The 13221-nt window shown below is 37.6% G+C and overlaps 34 non-coding genes across 34 annotated transcripts; all 34 read right to left on the reverse strand.

Moving 5' to 3' along the window:
* Window positions 1–111: 111 nt before the first annotated feature.
* Window positions 112–193, reverse strand: Trnal-uag. Its single transcript has one exon. It is a non-coding gene; the product is annotated as a tRNA-Leu (tRNA).
* Window positions 194–412: 219 nt separating this feature from the next.
* Trnal-aag lies at window positions 413–494 on the reverse strand. The gene has a single exon. It is a non-coding gene; the product is annotated as a tRNA-Leu (tRNA).
* Window positions 495–564: 70 nt separating this feature from the next.
* Trnal-uag lies at window positions 565–646 on the reverse strand. Its single transcript has one exon. It is a non-coding gene; the product is annotated as a tRNA-Leu (tRNA).
* A 226-nt stretch (window positions 647–872) lies between these two features.
* On the reverse strand, window positions 873–954 carry Trnal-uag. The gene has a single exon. It is a non-coding gene; the product is annotated as a tRNA-Leu (tRNA).
* A 70-nt stretch (window positions 955–1024) lies between these two features.
* Trnal-cag lies at window positions 1025–1106 on the reverse strand. Its single transcript has one exon. It is a non-coding gene; the product is annotated as a tRNA-Leu (tRNA).
* A 71-nt stretch (window positions 1107–1177) lies between these two features.
* On the reverse strand, window positions 1178–1259 carry Trnal-aag. Its single transcript has one exon. It is a non-coding gene; the product is annotated as a tRNA-Leu (tRNA).
* A 69-nt stretch (window positions 1260–1328) lies between these two features.
* Trnal-uag lies at window positions 1329–1410 on the reverse strand. The gene has a single exon. It is a non-coding gene; the product is annotated as a tRNA-Leu (tRNA).
* A 69-nt stretch (window positions 1411–1479) lies between these two features.
* Window positions 1480–1560, reverse strand: Trnal-uag. Its single transcript has one exon. It is a non-coding gene; the product is annotated as a tRNA-Leu (tRNA).
* A 71-nt stretch (window positions 1561–1631) lies between these two features.
* Trnal-uag lies at window positions 1632–1713 on the reverse strand. The gene has a single exon. It is a non-coding gene; the product is annotated as a tRNA-Leu (tRNA).
* Window positions 1714–1937: 224 nt separating this feature from the next.
* Trnal-aag lies at window positions 1938–2019 on the reverse strand. The gene has a single exon. It is a non-coding gene; the product is annotated as a tRNA-Leu (tRNA).
* A 71-nt stretch (window positions 2020–2090) lies between these two features.
* Window positions 2091–2172, reverse strand: Trnal-aag. Its single transcript has one exon. It is a non-coding gene; the product is annotated as a tRNA-Leu (tRNA).
* A 71-nt stretch (window positions 2173–2243) lies between these two features.
* On the reverse strand, window positions 2244–2325 carry Trnal-uag. Its single transcript has one exon. It is a non-coding gene; the product is annotated as a tRNA-Leu (tRNA).
* Window positions 2326–2396: 71 nt separating this feature from the next.
* Window positions 2397–2478, reverse strand: Trnal-aag. Its single transcript has one exon. It is a non-coding gene; the product is annotated as a tRNA-Leu (tRNA).
* A 71-nt stretch (window positions 2479–2549) lies between these two features.
* Window positions 2550–2631, reverse strand: Trnal-uag. The gene has a single exon. It is a non-coding gene; the product is annotated as a tRNA-Leu (tRNA).
* Window positions 2632–2702: 71 nt separating this feature from the next.
* Window positions 2703–2784, reverse strand: Trnal-uag. The gene has a single exon. It is a non-coding gene; the product is annotated as a tRNA-Leu (tRNA).
* Window positions 2785–2855: 71 nt separating this feature from the next.
* On the reverse strand, window positions 2856–2937 carry Trnal-cag. Its single transcript has one exon. It is a non-coding gene; the product is annotated as a tRNA-Leu (tRNA).
* Window positions 2938–3008: 71 nt separating this feature from the next.
* Window positions 3009–3089, reverse strand: Trnal-uag. Its single transcript has one exon. It is a non-coding gene; the product is annotated as a tRNA-Leu (tRNA).
* Window positions 3090–3160: 71 nt separating this feature from the next.
* Trnal-aag lies at window positions 3161–3242 on the reverse strand. The gene has a single exon. It is a non-coding gene; the product is annotated as a tRNA-Leu (tRNA).
* A 71-nt stretch (window positions 3243–3313) lies between these two features.
* Trnal-uag lies at window positions 3314–3395 on the reverse strand. Its single transcript has one exon. It is a non-coding gene; the product is annotated as a tRNA-Leu (tRNA).
* A 71-nt stretch (window positions 3396–3466) lies between these two features.
* Window positions 3467–3548, reverse strand: Trnal-cag. The gene has a single exon. It is a non-coding gene; the product is annotated as a tRNA-Leu (tRNA).
* A 71-nt stretch (window positions 3549–3619) lies between these two features.
* On the reverse strand, window positions 3620–3701 carry Trnal-uag. Its single transcript has one exon. It is a non-coding gene; the product is annotated as a tRNA-Leu (tRNA).
* A 197-nt stretch (window positions 3702–3898) lies between these two features.
* On the reverse strand, window positions 3899–3980 carry Trnal-aag. The gene has a single exon. It is a non-coding gene; the product is annotated as a tRNA-Leu (tRNA).
* Window positions 3981–4051: 71 nt separating this feature from the next.
* Window positions 4052–4133, reverse strand: Trnal-uag. The gene has a single exon. It is a non-coding gene; the product is annotated as a tRNA-Leu (tRNA).
* A 192-nt stretch (window positions 4134–4325) lies between these two features.
* Trnal-aag lies at window positions 4326–4407 on the reverse strand. Its single transcript has one exon. It is a non-coding gene; the product is annotated as a tRNA-Leu (tRNA).
* Window positions 4408–4478: 71 nt separating this feature from the next.
* On the reverse strand, window positions 4479–4560 carry Trnal-uag. The gene has a single exon. It is a non-coding gene; the product is annotated as a tRNA-Leu (tRNA).
* Window positions 4561–4631: 71 nt separating this feature from the next.
* On the reverse strand, window positions 4632–4713 carry Trnal-aag. The gene has a single exon. It is a non-coding gene; the product is annotated as a tRNA-Leu (tRNA).
* Window positions 4714–4784: 71 nt separating this feature from the next.
* Trnal-aag lies at window positions 4785–4866 on the reverse strand. Its single transcript has one exon. It is a non-coding gene; the product is annotated as a tRNA-Leu (tRNA).
* A 71-nt stretch (window positions 4867–4937) lies between these two features.
* Trnal-uag lies at window positions 4938–5019 on the reverse strand. Its single transcript has one exon. It is a non-coding gene; the product is annotated as a tRNA-Leu (tRNA).
* A 71-nt stretch (window positions 5020–5090) lies between these two features.
* Window positions 5091–5172, reverse strand: Trnal-aag. The gene has a single exon. It is a non-coding gene; the product is annotated as a tRNA-Leu (tRNA).
* Window positions 5173–5243: 71 nt separating this feature from the next.
* On the reverse strand, window positions 5244–5325 carry Trnal-uag. The gene has a single exon. It is a non-coding gene; the product is annotated as a tRNA-Leu (tRNA).
* A 71-nt stretch (window positions 5326–5396) lies between these two features.
* On the reverse strand, window positions 5397–5478 carry Trnal-aag. Its single transcript has one exon. It is a non-coding gene; the product is annotated as a tRNA-Leu (tRNA).
* Window positions 5479–5549: 71 nt separating this feature from the next.
* On the reverse strand, window positions 5550–5631 carry Trnal-uag. Its single transcript has one exon. It is a non-coding gene; the product is annotated as a tRNA-Leu (tRNA).
* Window positions 5632–5702: 71 nt separating this feature from the next.
* On the reverse strand, window positions 5703–5784 carry Trnal-uag. The gene has a single exon. It is a non-coding gene; the product is annotated as a tRNA-Leu (tRNA).
* Window positions 5785–5855: 71 nt separating this feature from the next.
* On the reverse strand, window positions 5856–5937 carry Trnal-uag. The gene has a single exon. It is a non-coding gene; the product is annotated as a tRNA-Leu (tRNA).
* Between the last annotated feature and the right edge of the window lie 7284 nt (window positions 5938–13221).

Here is a 13221-nt window from a genome sequence, read left to right on the forward strand (position 1 = left end):
GTGCCTTAAACCAGCGCCTTAGACCGCTCGGCCACGCTACCTACGGTTGTATTAATGTCCTTAATACGTGATTAAATCTGTATCAACTAGGCTAGCAAAAATAACCATTTATGGCAGCGGTGGGATTCGAACCCACGCCTCCGAAGAGACTGGTGCCTAAAACCAGCGCCTTAGACCGCTCGGCCACGCTACTACGGTTTATTAATGTCCTTAATACGTGATTAAATCTGTATCAACTAGGCTAGCATAAATAACCATTATGGCAGCGGTGGGATTCGAACCCACGCCTCCGAAGAGACTGGTGCCTAAACCAGCGCCTTAGACCGCTCGGCCACGCTACCTACGGTTGTATTAATGCCCTTAATACGTGATTAAATCTGTATCAACTAGGCTAGCATAAAATAACCATTTATGGCAGCGGTGGGATTCGAACCCACGCCTCCGAAGAGACTGGTGCCTTAAACCAGCGCCTTAGACCGCTCGGCCACACTACCTCGCATTTAATTACATATTCTTAATACGTGATTATCTCTGTATCAACAAGGCTAGCATAATAATAAGATATGGCAGCGGTGGGATTCGAACCCACGCCTCCGAAGAGACTGGTGCCTAAAACCAGCGCCTTAGACCGCTCGGCCACGCTACCTGTGGTTGTATTAATGTCCTTAATACGTGATTTAAATTCTGTATCAACTAGGACTCGCAAAAAATAACCATTTATGCAGCACGGTGGGATTCGAACCCACGCCTCCGAAGAGACTGGTGCCTAAAACAGCGCCTTAGACCGCTCGGCCACGCTACCTACGGTTGTTTTAATGTCCTTAATACGTGATTAAATCTGTATCAACTAGGCTAGCACAAATAACCAATTATGGCAGCGGTGGGATTCAAACCCACGCCTCCGAAGAGACTGGTGCCTAAAACCAGAGCCTTAGACCGCTCGGCCACACTACCTCGCATTTAATACATATTCTTAATATTGATTATCTCTGTATCAACAAGGCTAGTATAACATAATTAGATATGGCAGCGGTGGGATTCGAACCCACGCCTCCGAAGAGACTGGTACCTGAAACCAGCGCCTTAGACCGCTCGGCCACGCTACCTACGGTTGTGTTAATGTCCTTAATACGTGATTAAATCTGTATCAACTAGGCTAGCACAAAATAACCGTTTATGGCAGCGGTGGGATTCGAACCCACGCCTCCGAAGAGACTGGTGCCTTAAACCAGCGCCCTAGACCGCTCGGCCACGCTACCTACGGTTGTTTTAATGTCCTTAATACGTGATTAATCTGTATCAACTAGGCTAGCACAAAAAACCATTTATGGCAGCGGTGGGATTCGAACCCACGCCTCCGAAAAGACTGGTGCCTAAAACCAGCGCCTTAAACCGCTCGGCCACACTACCTCGCATTTAATACATATTCTTAATATTTGATTATCTGTGTCAACAAGGCTAGTATAACATAATAAGATATGGCAGCGGTGGGATTCGAACCCACGCCTCCGAAGAGATGGTGCCTAAAACCAGCGCCTTAGACCGCTCGGCCACGCTACCTACGGTTGTATTAATGTCCTTAATACGTGTTTAAATCTGTATCAACTAGGCTAGCATAAAATAGCCATTTATGGCAGCGGTGGGATTCGAACCCACGCCTCCGAAGAGACTGGTGCCTAAAACCAGCGCCTTAGACCGCTCGGCCACGCTACCTGTGGTTGTATTAATGTCCCTAATACGTGATTAAATCTGTATCAACTAGGCTAGCAAAAAATAACCATTTATGGCAGCGGTGGGAATCGAACTCACGCCTCCGAAGAGACTGGTGCCTTAAACCAGCGCCCTAGACCGCTCAGCCACGCTACCTGTGGTTGTATTAATGTCCTTAATACGTGATTAAATCTGTATCAACTAGGCTAGCAAAAAATAACCATTTATGGCAGCGGTGGGATTCGAACCCACGCCTCCGAAGAGACTGGTGCCTTAAACCAGCGCCTTAGACCGCTCGGCCACGCTACCTACGGTTGTTTTAATGTCCTTAATACGTGATTAAATCTGTATCAACTAGGCTAGCACAAAATAACCATTTATGGCAGCGGTGGGATTCGAACCCACGCCTCCGAAGAGACTGGTGCCTTAAACCAGCGCCTTAGACCGCTCGGCCACGCTACCTACGGTTGTTTTAATGTCCTTAATACGTGATTAACTCTGTATCAATTAGGCTAGCACAAAATAACCATTTATGGCAGCGGTGGGATTCGAACCCACGCCTCCGAAGAGACTGGTGCCTAAAACCAGCGCCTTAGACCGCTCGGCCACGCTACCTACGGTTGTATTAATGTCCTTAATACGTGTTTAAATCTGTATCAACTAGGCTAGCATAAAATAGCCATTTATGGCAGCGGTGGGATTCGAACCCACGCCTCCGAAGAGACTGGTGCCTTAAACCAGCGCCTTAGACCGCTCGGCCACGCTACCTACGGTTGTATTAATGTCCTTAATACGTGTTTAAATCTGTATCAATTAGGCTAGCATAAAATAACCATTTATGGCAGCGGTGGGATTCGAACCCACGCCTCCGAAGAGACTGGTGCCTAAAACCAGCGCCTTAGATCGCTCGGCCACGCTACCTACGGTTGTATTAATGTCCTTAATACGTGTTTAAATCTGTATCAACTAGGCTAGCATAAAATAGCCATTCATGGCAGCGGTGGAATTCGAACCCACGCCTCCGAAGAGACTGGTGCCTAAAACCAGCGCCTTAGACCGCTCGGCCACGCTACCTGTGGTTGTATTAATGTCCTTAATACGTGATTAAATCTGTATCAACTAGGCTAGCAAAAAATAACCATTTATGGCAGCGGTGGGATTCGAACCCACGCCTCCGTAGAGACTGGTACCTGAAACCAGCGCCTTAGACCGCTCGGCCACACTACCTCGCATTTAATACATATTCTTAATATTTGATTATCTCTGTATCAACAAGGCTAGTATAACATAATAAGATATGGCAGCGGTGGATTCGAACCCACGCCTCCGAAGAGACTGGTGCCTAAAACCAGCGCCTTAGACCGCTCGGCCACGCTACCTGTGGTTGTATTAATGTCCTTAATACGTGATTAAATCTGTATCAACTAGGCTAGCAAAAAATAACCATTTATGGCAGCGGTGGGATTCGAACCCACGCCTCCGAAGAGACTGGTGCCTTAAACCAGCGCCTTAGACCGCTCGGCCACGCTACCTACGGTTGTTTTAATGTCCTTAATACGTGATTAAATCTGTATCAACTAGGCTAGCACAAAATAACCAATTATGGCAGCGGTGGGATTCAAACCCACGCCTCCGAAGAGACCGGTGCCTAAAACCAGAGCCTTAGACCGCTCGGCCACACTACCTCGCATTTAATACATATTCTTAATATTTGATTATCTCTGTATCAACAAGGCTAGTATAACATAATAAGATATGGCAGCGGTGGGATTCGAACCCACGCCTCCGAAGAGACTGGTACCTGAAACCAGCGCCTTAGACCGCTCGGCCACGCTACCTACGGTTGTGTTAATGTCCTTAATACGTGATTAAATCTGTATCAACTAGGCTAGCACAAAATAACCATTTATGGCAGCGGTGGGATTCGAACCCACGCCTCCGAATAGACTGGTGCCTAAAACCAGCGCCTTAAACCGCTCGGCCACACTACCTCGCATTTAATACATATTCTTAATATTTGATTATCTTTGTGTCAACAAGGCTAGTATAACATAATAAGATATGGCAGCGGTGGGATTCGAACCCACGCCTCCGAAGAGACTAGAAGACACGCTACCTACGGTTGTATTAATATCCTTAATACGTGTTTAAATCTGTATCAACTAGGCTAGCATAAAATAGCCATTTATGGCAGCGGTGGGATTCGAACCCACGCCTCCGAAGAGACTGGTGCCTTAAACCAGCGCCTTAGACCGCTCGGCCACGCTACCTACGGTTGTTTGAATGTCCTTAATACGTGATTAATTCTGTATCAATTAGGCTAGCATAAAATAACCATTTATGGCAGCGGTGGGATTCGAACCCACGCCTCCGAAGAGACTGGTGCCTAAAACCAGCGCCTTAGACCGCTCGGCCACGCTACCTACGGTTGTGTTAATGTCCTTAATACGTGTTTAAATCTGTATCAACTAGGCTAGCATAAAATAGCCATTTATGGCAGCGGTGGGATTAAACCAGCGCCTTAGACCGCTCGGCCACGCTACCTACGGTTGTTTCAATATCTTTAATACGTGATTAAATCTGTAACAACTAAGCTAGCATAAAATAACCATTTATGGCAGCGGTGGGATTCGAACCCACGCCTCCGAAGAGACTGGTGCCTTAAACCAGCGCCTTAGACCGCTCGGCCACGCTACCTACGGTTGTTTTAATGTCCTTAACACGTGATTAAATCTGTATCAACTAGGCTAGCACAAAATAACCAATTATGGCAGCGGTGGGATTCGAACCCACGCCTCCGAAGAGACTAGTGCCTAAAACCAGCGCCTTAGACCGCTCGGCCACGCTACCTACGGTTGTATTAATGTCCTTAATACGTGTTTAAATCTGTATCAACTAGGCTAGCATAAAATAGCCATTTATGGCAGCGGTGGGATTCGAACCCACGCCTCCGAAGAGACTGGTGCCTTAAACCAGCGCCTTAGACCGCTCGGCCACGCTACCTACGGTTGTATTAATGTCCTTAATACGTGATTAAATCTGTATCAACTAGGCTAGCAAAAAATAACCATTTATGGCAGCGGTGGGATTCGAACCCACGCCTCCGAAGAGACTGGTGCCTTAAACCAGCGCCTTAGACCGCTCGGCCACGCTACCTACGGTTGTTTTAATGTCCTTAATACGTGATTAAATCTGTATCAACTAGGCTAGCACAAAATAACCAATTATGGCAGCGGTGGGATTCGAACCCACGCCTCCGAAGAGACTGGTGCCTAAAACCAGCGCCTTAGACCGCTCGGCCACGCTACCTACGGTTGTATTAATGTCCTTAATACGTGTTTAAATCTGTATCAACTAGGCTAGCATAAAATAGCCATTTATGGCAGCGGTGGGATTCGAACCCACGCCTCCGAAGAGACTGGTGCCTTAAACCAGCGCCTTAGACCGCTCGGCCACGCTACCTACGGTTGTTTGAATGTCCTTAATACGTGATTAATTCTGTATCAATTAGGCTAGCATAAAATAACCATTTATGGCAGCGGTGGGATTCGAACCCACGCCTCCGAAGAGACTGGTGCCTAAAACCAGCGCCTTAGACCGCTCGGCCACGCTACCTACGGTTGTGTTAATGTCCTTAATACGTGATTAAATCTGTATCAACTAGGCTAGCAAAAAATAACCATTTATGGCAGCGGTGGGATTCGAAGCCACGCCTCCGAAGAGACTGGTGCCTTAAACCAACGCCTTAGACCGCTCGGCCACGCTACCTACGGTTGTTTTAATGTCCTTAATACGTGATTAAATCTGTATCAACTAGGCTAGCACAAAATAACCATTTATGGCAGCGGTGGGATTCGAACCCACGCCTCCGAAGAGACTGGTGCCTAAAACCACCGCCTTAGACCGCTCGGCCACACTACCTCGCGTTTAATACATATTCTTAATATTTGATTATCTCTGTATCAACAAGGCTAGTATAACATAATAAGATATGGCAGCGGTGGGATTCGAACCCACGCCTCCGAAGAGACTGGTGCCTAAACCCAGCGCCTTAGACCGCTCGGCCACACTACCTCGCATTTAACACGTATTCTTAATATTTGATTATCTCTGTATTAACAAGGCTAGTATAACATAATAGAATATGGCAGCGGTGGTATTCGAACCCACGCCTCCGAAGAGACTGGTGCCTAAAACCAGCGCCTTAGACCGCTCGGCCACGCTACCTACGGTTGTATTAATGTCCTTAATACGTGATTAAATCTGTATCAACTAGGCTAGCATAAAATAAACATGATTAAACGTGATTAAATCTGTATCAACTAGGCTGGCATAAAATAAACATGATTAAACGTGATTAAATCTGTATCAACTAGGCTAGCATAAAATAAACATTTATGGCAGCGTTGGGATTCGAAGCCATGCCTCCGAAAAGACTGGTGCCTCAAACCAGCGCCTTAGACCGCTCGGCCACGCAACCTACGGTTGTTTTAATGTCCTTAATAAGTGATTAAATCTGTATCAACTACCTCGCTACCTCGCTACCTCGCTACCTCGCTACCTCGCTACCTCGCATTTAATACATGTTCTTAATATTATCTCTGTATCATCAAGGCTAGTAAAACATAATAACACATGTGCTTAATATAGCGTTTAACGCATGTTCTTAATATTTGATTATCTCTGTATCAACTAAGAAATAATAAGATATGGCAGCGGCGGAATTCAAACCCACGCTTCAGAAGAGACTGGTGCCTAAAACCAGCGCCTTAGACCGCTCGGCCACGCTACCTACGGTTGTATTAATGTCCTTAATACGCGATTAAATCTGTATCAACTAAGCTAGCACAAAATAACCATTTATGGCAGCGCTCGGCTACGCTACCTCTGAATACACACTTTTACTTAATAAAAAATTATATCTGCGACATCTAGTCGTGTACAAAGTAGTTCATAATAAAATTGATTATATCTGCCACATCTACTTGCACAAATGAATAGATAATAAAATCTGGCAGTGGTGTAATTTTTTACATGTCCCTCATCTTTTATTAGATGCGCAACTAAGTTCTCGCTGTTTTTCAATAAAAATGTAACTTTATTATAAAAAAAAAACTCTTACATCTGATTCATTCAAAGTATTGCCCATCGCTAGACACATCTTTTGCCCATCTTTCTGGCAGAGCTCGAATACTTTGACGCCAGAAGTATTCGTCTTTTGAGACTATCCACGAATCAAGTCATTTTATGACGTCTTCATATGAATTGAACTGCTGATCAGCCAGGCCATGTGCCATCAAACAGAACAAGTAAAAATCGGACAGTGCAATATCTGGTAGTTATTGTGGCAGTTTTTCGTGCAGTGCTCGGTTAAATTGCATCAATCGAGTTCGATACTGTTCTCCAGTAATGATTTCGTTCGGTATCAACAGCTCATAATAAATAACACCGACCTGGTCCCACCATATGCAGAGCATAACCTTTGCAGTGAATATTCGGCCGAGCGGACATTTTCTCCTCTTTGTATTGCTGTAATGTATTCATATTTTATCACCTGTCACGATGTGAACCCCTTTTTTTTCGCCGTTGGAGCAGTTGTTCACAGGCGAAAAAATGACACTCGACTTCCCTTGGCTTCAAGTCACAAGGATCCCAAATTTCTTGCTTCTGAATCATTCCCAACGCATACAATCGCTTGGAAATGGCTCGACAGGTAACTCCGAATTCTGAAGCAAGATCTTTTTGAGTTTGGGACGAAATCACGAATCCTCTTCGAGCAAGACCTCCAATTTACCGTCTTCACGAGGGCGGTCGTCTACAACAAAATCACCATCTTTGAAGCGACGAAACCCATCACGGCATGTCAGTAAGAATAGAAAATCAACACTTCGCGCAAATGACGATCGTTTGGCATAAAATTGGACATTTTTACTTGATCAGAAGTATAATATATAATGCAAAAACGAAATCACTTATGTGTCGCAGCAGTTTGTTTACAATATGTCTAAGCTCGGTACAAGACGTTTTAGATTTGTCAAAATCGACCAACCCTGACTGCTAAAGCCATATACTGACAAACAGCGAGAACTTAGTTGCGCACCTAATATAAACAAGTTCTGCATATTATTTTCTACGGCTTACTTGTCATTTTTATTTTCCTGTCACCCCTATCAAACTCCCACAAAAAAAACATTTTCACTAAAGATTATAGAGTACTTTAGACTCCTTAACGCATCATAACAACAATAAAATGTAACCAATGTACAAAATAAACCAAAACCATTCATCATTTCGAATACGCTCACAACAGAAAATTATAAAAAGTTACAAACGCATACATTTAACAAGAGGCTAAGCAATAATCCAAATTTAATATCAAATAAGTATTGCAACATGTGTTCAATAATTATGCACGAATTCCAACGCCTTCATTATAATTTGATCTAGTATGCATTATTTAAAGTGAGCTCATTAATACCGAAGTTTTGCCTGAGAAAATTATGAACTCAAATCTTAAATAACGGGCATTATCGTAAAACAAACTTAATAACCAATTCTAGTGAAGCAAATTAAATTTCGGAATTTTTAGTTTACAACGAAAACATAGAAAAAGATGTGATATAATTTGTAACGTACGATGTAAATAGTAATAGTAATCAGAAGTAATAGTAAATTAATATTAATTAATTACTATTCTTTTTACAGTTCACAACAACATGCGGTATTATTATTAAGTTTTAAAAACGATTAAGCCTGTTTCGGTTGCAAGTGAGAGAGTAGTTTTTTATTTCGGAAAATTTTGTGAGTAAACAAAAGACTAAATAAAAAAATTAGTTAGTTTCTAAATAACAAATTGATGGACGTCCTCAGCAATCAGATCAATCATATTTCAAAACAAAATAATAAATATATATTTGAAATTAATTAATTAAAATTGTTCGGAATAGAACAAACTCCAGGTTTTGCTTAATTGGTTTTAAAACTAAAATAGACATTAACAAGTATGTATCAATATGCATTTTTTATTCAATTAAAAGTTGAGAATTTTTTTTAAAAATTGTATTATTTTTATTTATTTAACTATTTTCTTTCACTATCATAAAAATATATTAATATTCTCATATGTGAAAATAATGCATGAATATCAAATAGTCGTTTTCAAAGTTATTTAGCCAGATCAACTATTATTTCTTTGTTTTACTAATTAAAATTAAAATAAATTTGTTTACTATTCATAAAATTGTACATTAGATAAAATCAGTCAAAAACTGCTTTAAATCGCGCTAAATTTGCTGATTTTTTTGTTATTACAGAATATTCGCGCAAAAATTGATTTTTTATATAAAAGTCGAAAACTGACCAAAACCGGTTTTCTGGGAAATTTATAATTCGAAAACCGGTTTTCTTAAATGTCGAAATCGAATTCATACGTCATTTGGTTTAATATATACTTTTGTTAGAATTAATTAATATTTACAATAAGGTATTAAGAATTGCATAACATATTACCATTTGCAACATATGTCCAACGAAAGAAAAAATATATATGTAACAAAAGCTGTTCATATAATTAACAAACGACATAGATGCGACATGAATGATATTTATTCCGGCATCAGTGGATGACCTATTACAAAATTATTATGAAAACGGATTTGTGCACAATAAGCAATGTATCAGATAATTAAATGTTTATTCTGCGTGGAATCAATTAATAAAATGGAAAATGTAAACATGGAAATATATCGATAATTTGGTTTTGCGTTGATTGCGGAATTCTATATTTGCAACATTATATATTGAACAATTATGAATATCACAACACACACATTCACATAACCATATATTTCATTAAATATGTTTTAGTGCACATATGTATCTATAAATATGTACATAGATTTTAATCACTATAATATAGCAGCAACCTAGTAACAACACCAAAATAGTGATAATTATAATATTACATTACAAAAATTGTATGTGTCCCTTAATATCAAATATATTACATAAATCCACTTAGTATCATTTTTGCAGAGCAATAATGTGAACTCAATGTAAACTAGTTGAAAGTAGCATTTTGCCTTAAGGCAAGTTGTATGAACTTCCCGAAATATGCAACAATTGATTTAATCTATAGCGATTGAGATTTAGATATTTAGAAAAAATATCAACTGTTTTTTTTCGAAAATAAAGTTTTCGCTTTCACTTAAATCGAGAGATTGCGATTTCCAATTGATTCTTTCAAACACAGTTAAATTATTTGTAATCTTATATATAAAAATGGAGCTCTCTTTCAAATGTCTGAGTAAAATTCGAAAAAGGCTAAAACGATTTGGCCAGTCTTAGTCTTGAAAAATTTGTGCAAATCAGTAGGTGGTCGGAAAGGTGAGAAATTATTTCAAAATCGCGTAAAAACTTTACACTTTTAATTTGAAAATTTTGTTGAAGCGTAATTTAAATAAAACAATGGACGGTGGCTAATACGCGAAATGTCAAACGTTTTTGACAGATGATGTTCAATTACGTTCAATAGGAGGTTTTACGTAAATTTTATTTTAGTTACATTTATACACAAAAACGTTAGTAAACGGCCCGCAAGTGTTACTAGAGACTCAAAATATCAACTTTTTTGAAATGTTAATATGAAAATGCATTTTTTGGCGTTATAACACTATCTTTTTGCAAATCATATTTTTCTCAAACACGGTACTCTAAAAGATCTCATTTGTATAATTATGTACTTATTGGTATTTATAAAACATTTTCTAGGTTATATTATATTTTATTTATGTTATTCAAATTCAGAACCTAAATTTCGAATCGATCAAATGGACATTTTGTCGAATAACATTATCTCAGTTATAATTTCCTAGAATTTATAGAAGAATAGATAGTAATATATAAAGGTCCGGGGTTAAAAAGGTCCACCACCGATGTGTCAACAACCAGTAAAATTAAGCATTGTTTAACAGTAATATTTGAAAGTAGAGGAAACCAGCTATAAGCTTGAATCTCATGAGTCATGACCCTGCTATCGGGAGAAAAACGGTAATCTATGAAAATCCATAATAAAAGTATTTTCTTCCGTTGGTATTTTTTTAGCATTAATTAAAAATGTAATTATTTTGTAAAATACCTTTAAAACTATAATAAGTCTTTAAACCTTTTTGCCACCTGCCCGTTTCAAGTTACCCCGCCTATAGGGTAAAAAGTTCTAGATAACAAATTTTTGAAAGACATCAAAAAAGCACAATTCTACAATGATGAAGTAGCTGGCAGTTTCACTGAACGTAGTCAGATAATTCCAGTTTGATTGTATTGACAAAATATAGACAAACTAATGAGGTTTTTTGTTTTTATAACAACTCATATATAGCATTCAAACACATTTTTAGCAAAACAACGTTTGCCGGGTCAGCTAGTTATGTATATTAATTTTAGGCACATACAAGTACTGGTATGTCCTAACATTACAGCTTATTGTTCCAAATTCTAATAAATTTATATAATTCAACCTATTTTCGTAGGTCTGTTCAGTGCTTGAACCTTATCGCTAAAATAACGATACTATTTTTTCAAACTTAAAATTTTTAAAATAAAGAAGAATTTTTAAAATAAAGCGATTTGTCGTAGAGACCTCACATTTTTGTAAGTTCTATAAGACGTTCTATAAGTTCTATAATAACCATAATAACTATCGTTAAAAATGTTTCATAAAAATAGTCTAAAATTTTAATTAATTAATTACAAGATAACGGCCAGGCCTGTCTTCACCAAAAACAAATCAGGCTGATTCCTAAACAATATCTTTCAAACGGTTTTTGTATTTTTAAAATTGATTCATGATTGTGGGCTAAAATGTGGACATTTTTTTTTCACTTTTCTGCTTTCGAATTTTTGGGCGAAAACTCTCCTTTGGGAAGTTAACAAGCAAAGTAGGATACTTTTTTACAATAAAATTGGTCATATTAAATCAATTTTAGTAAACTATTTTAATCAACCTAATATATAGTATAATGCCATTGAAAAGCAAACGGAAAAAATTATTTAAAAAGTTTTAGCACACAACCACATGATCAAACAATTACGCAACAAATTTCCTTCAACTCATAATAGTAAAATATAAAATTGAAATTGGATAAAAAAGGTAAATAATATCGTTTGAAACAAAGCAAAGCAAATCAATTTTAATAATTTTCAGTGAGTTCCTTAATAGAATAATTTTATATTTTCTGCAGTTGAATTAATAAGTTAAAATATCTCAAATTCTAAATCCAACTGTTAAGGGTAATCAATATTTTTAGAAAAGTCATAATTTAATATATCAGTCCAATTAAATATTGGAAAAATTAATAAATTATGCTTCGAATATAATATAAAAGGATCTCCGATCTACGGAGAAGTGTAATACGTGAATTACAGAATTAAAATATTTCATGAAACATGATGATATAATTATTGCCATTTAACAAAATACGTACGTTAGTAAGAATATATGGGAGCCGATTCCGACGAAGAAATGAAGATTTATTGACGTTATACATTAGACAGTTTGTTTCATTGTGCAAAAAATGTCTTGTACAAAGAAGATGTAAGAAATAGTTACAAAATGAGTGTATTAAAATCAAATAATAGATTTTTTTTAAATACAGATCAAATTTGCTAACATAGATTTATGAAACCAAAAAATGAAACGACACTGACCTATTTCAACAGCAAATCAATTACATTCACAGCAACTACTAAAACATGCGCAGTATTAAAAACACGTTTTTTATAAATTAATTTATCTGATCATATATGTACATATTACCATATATTTGACAATTTAGTTATAATTTTTGACACATGTCTAAAACATCGCTAAACATGTGCGATTTAACATACCGGCAATTTTCGTAGTTTTAGTAAAATAAATATATTAATATTGTCTATATATATATATATATATATATATATATATATATTTGAAATTAAAAAACTAAATCTTCAATGTCTAAAACTATAATAAAAAAACTATATTACTTCTGTCAAATATTATGTAGACATTATTAGTGTCAATTTTCCATTTTCTATTATATAGTAGATATTATATTTCATATTTCTATTATTTCATTCAGAAGGCAACCGAAATTAGTTTTAATATCAGGTATATTATTAAAATACACAAAAATCTGAATTTGCAAAAATGATAATATATAACAAGTCAATTATATTGGTGTTGCTATAATAAAAATTGTTTCAAACTAATACAAAGTAGACATTTAATTCAAATGCAAATGTCTAAAAGAAATCTTTGTAAATATAATTTTCTCCTAATTTACGTACATGGATTTTAGCTACTTTACATCAGTTAAATTGCAATGCTAAAACTAACAAAACTTGTAGTTTCTGAATTTCTAACACAATCAGAAATCTGTCAGCAAAGTTGAAATTTGTATTTGAATTCCTGTACATGTCCAATGTGATTATTCAACACCACGATATGGTTTGTGAGTTTGTAAGTAAAAA

This window comes from Ctenocephalides felis, unplaced genomic scaffold (assembly GCF_003426905.1).
Source record: "Ctenocephalides felis isolate EL2017-DRISC unplaced genomic scaffold, ASM342690v1 CF-g0.4_SCAFFOLD_01170, whole genome shotgun sequence".
Classification (NCBI taxonomy): Eukaryota; Metazoa; Arthropoda; class Insecta; order Siphonaptera; family Pulicidae; genus Ctenocephalides; species Ctenocephalides felis.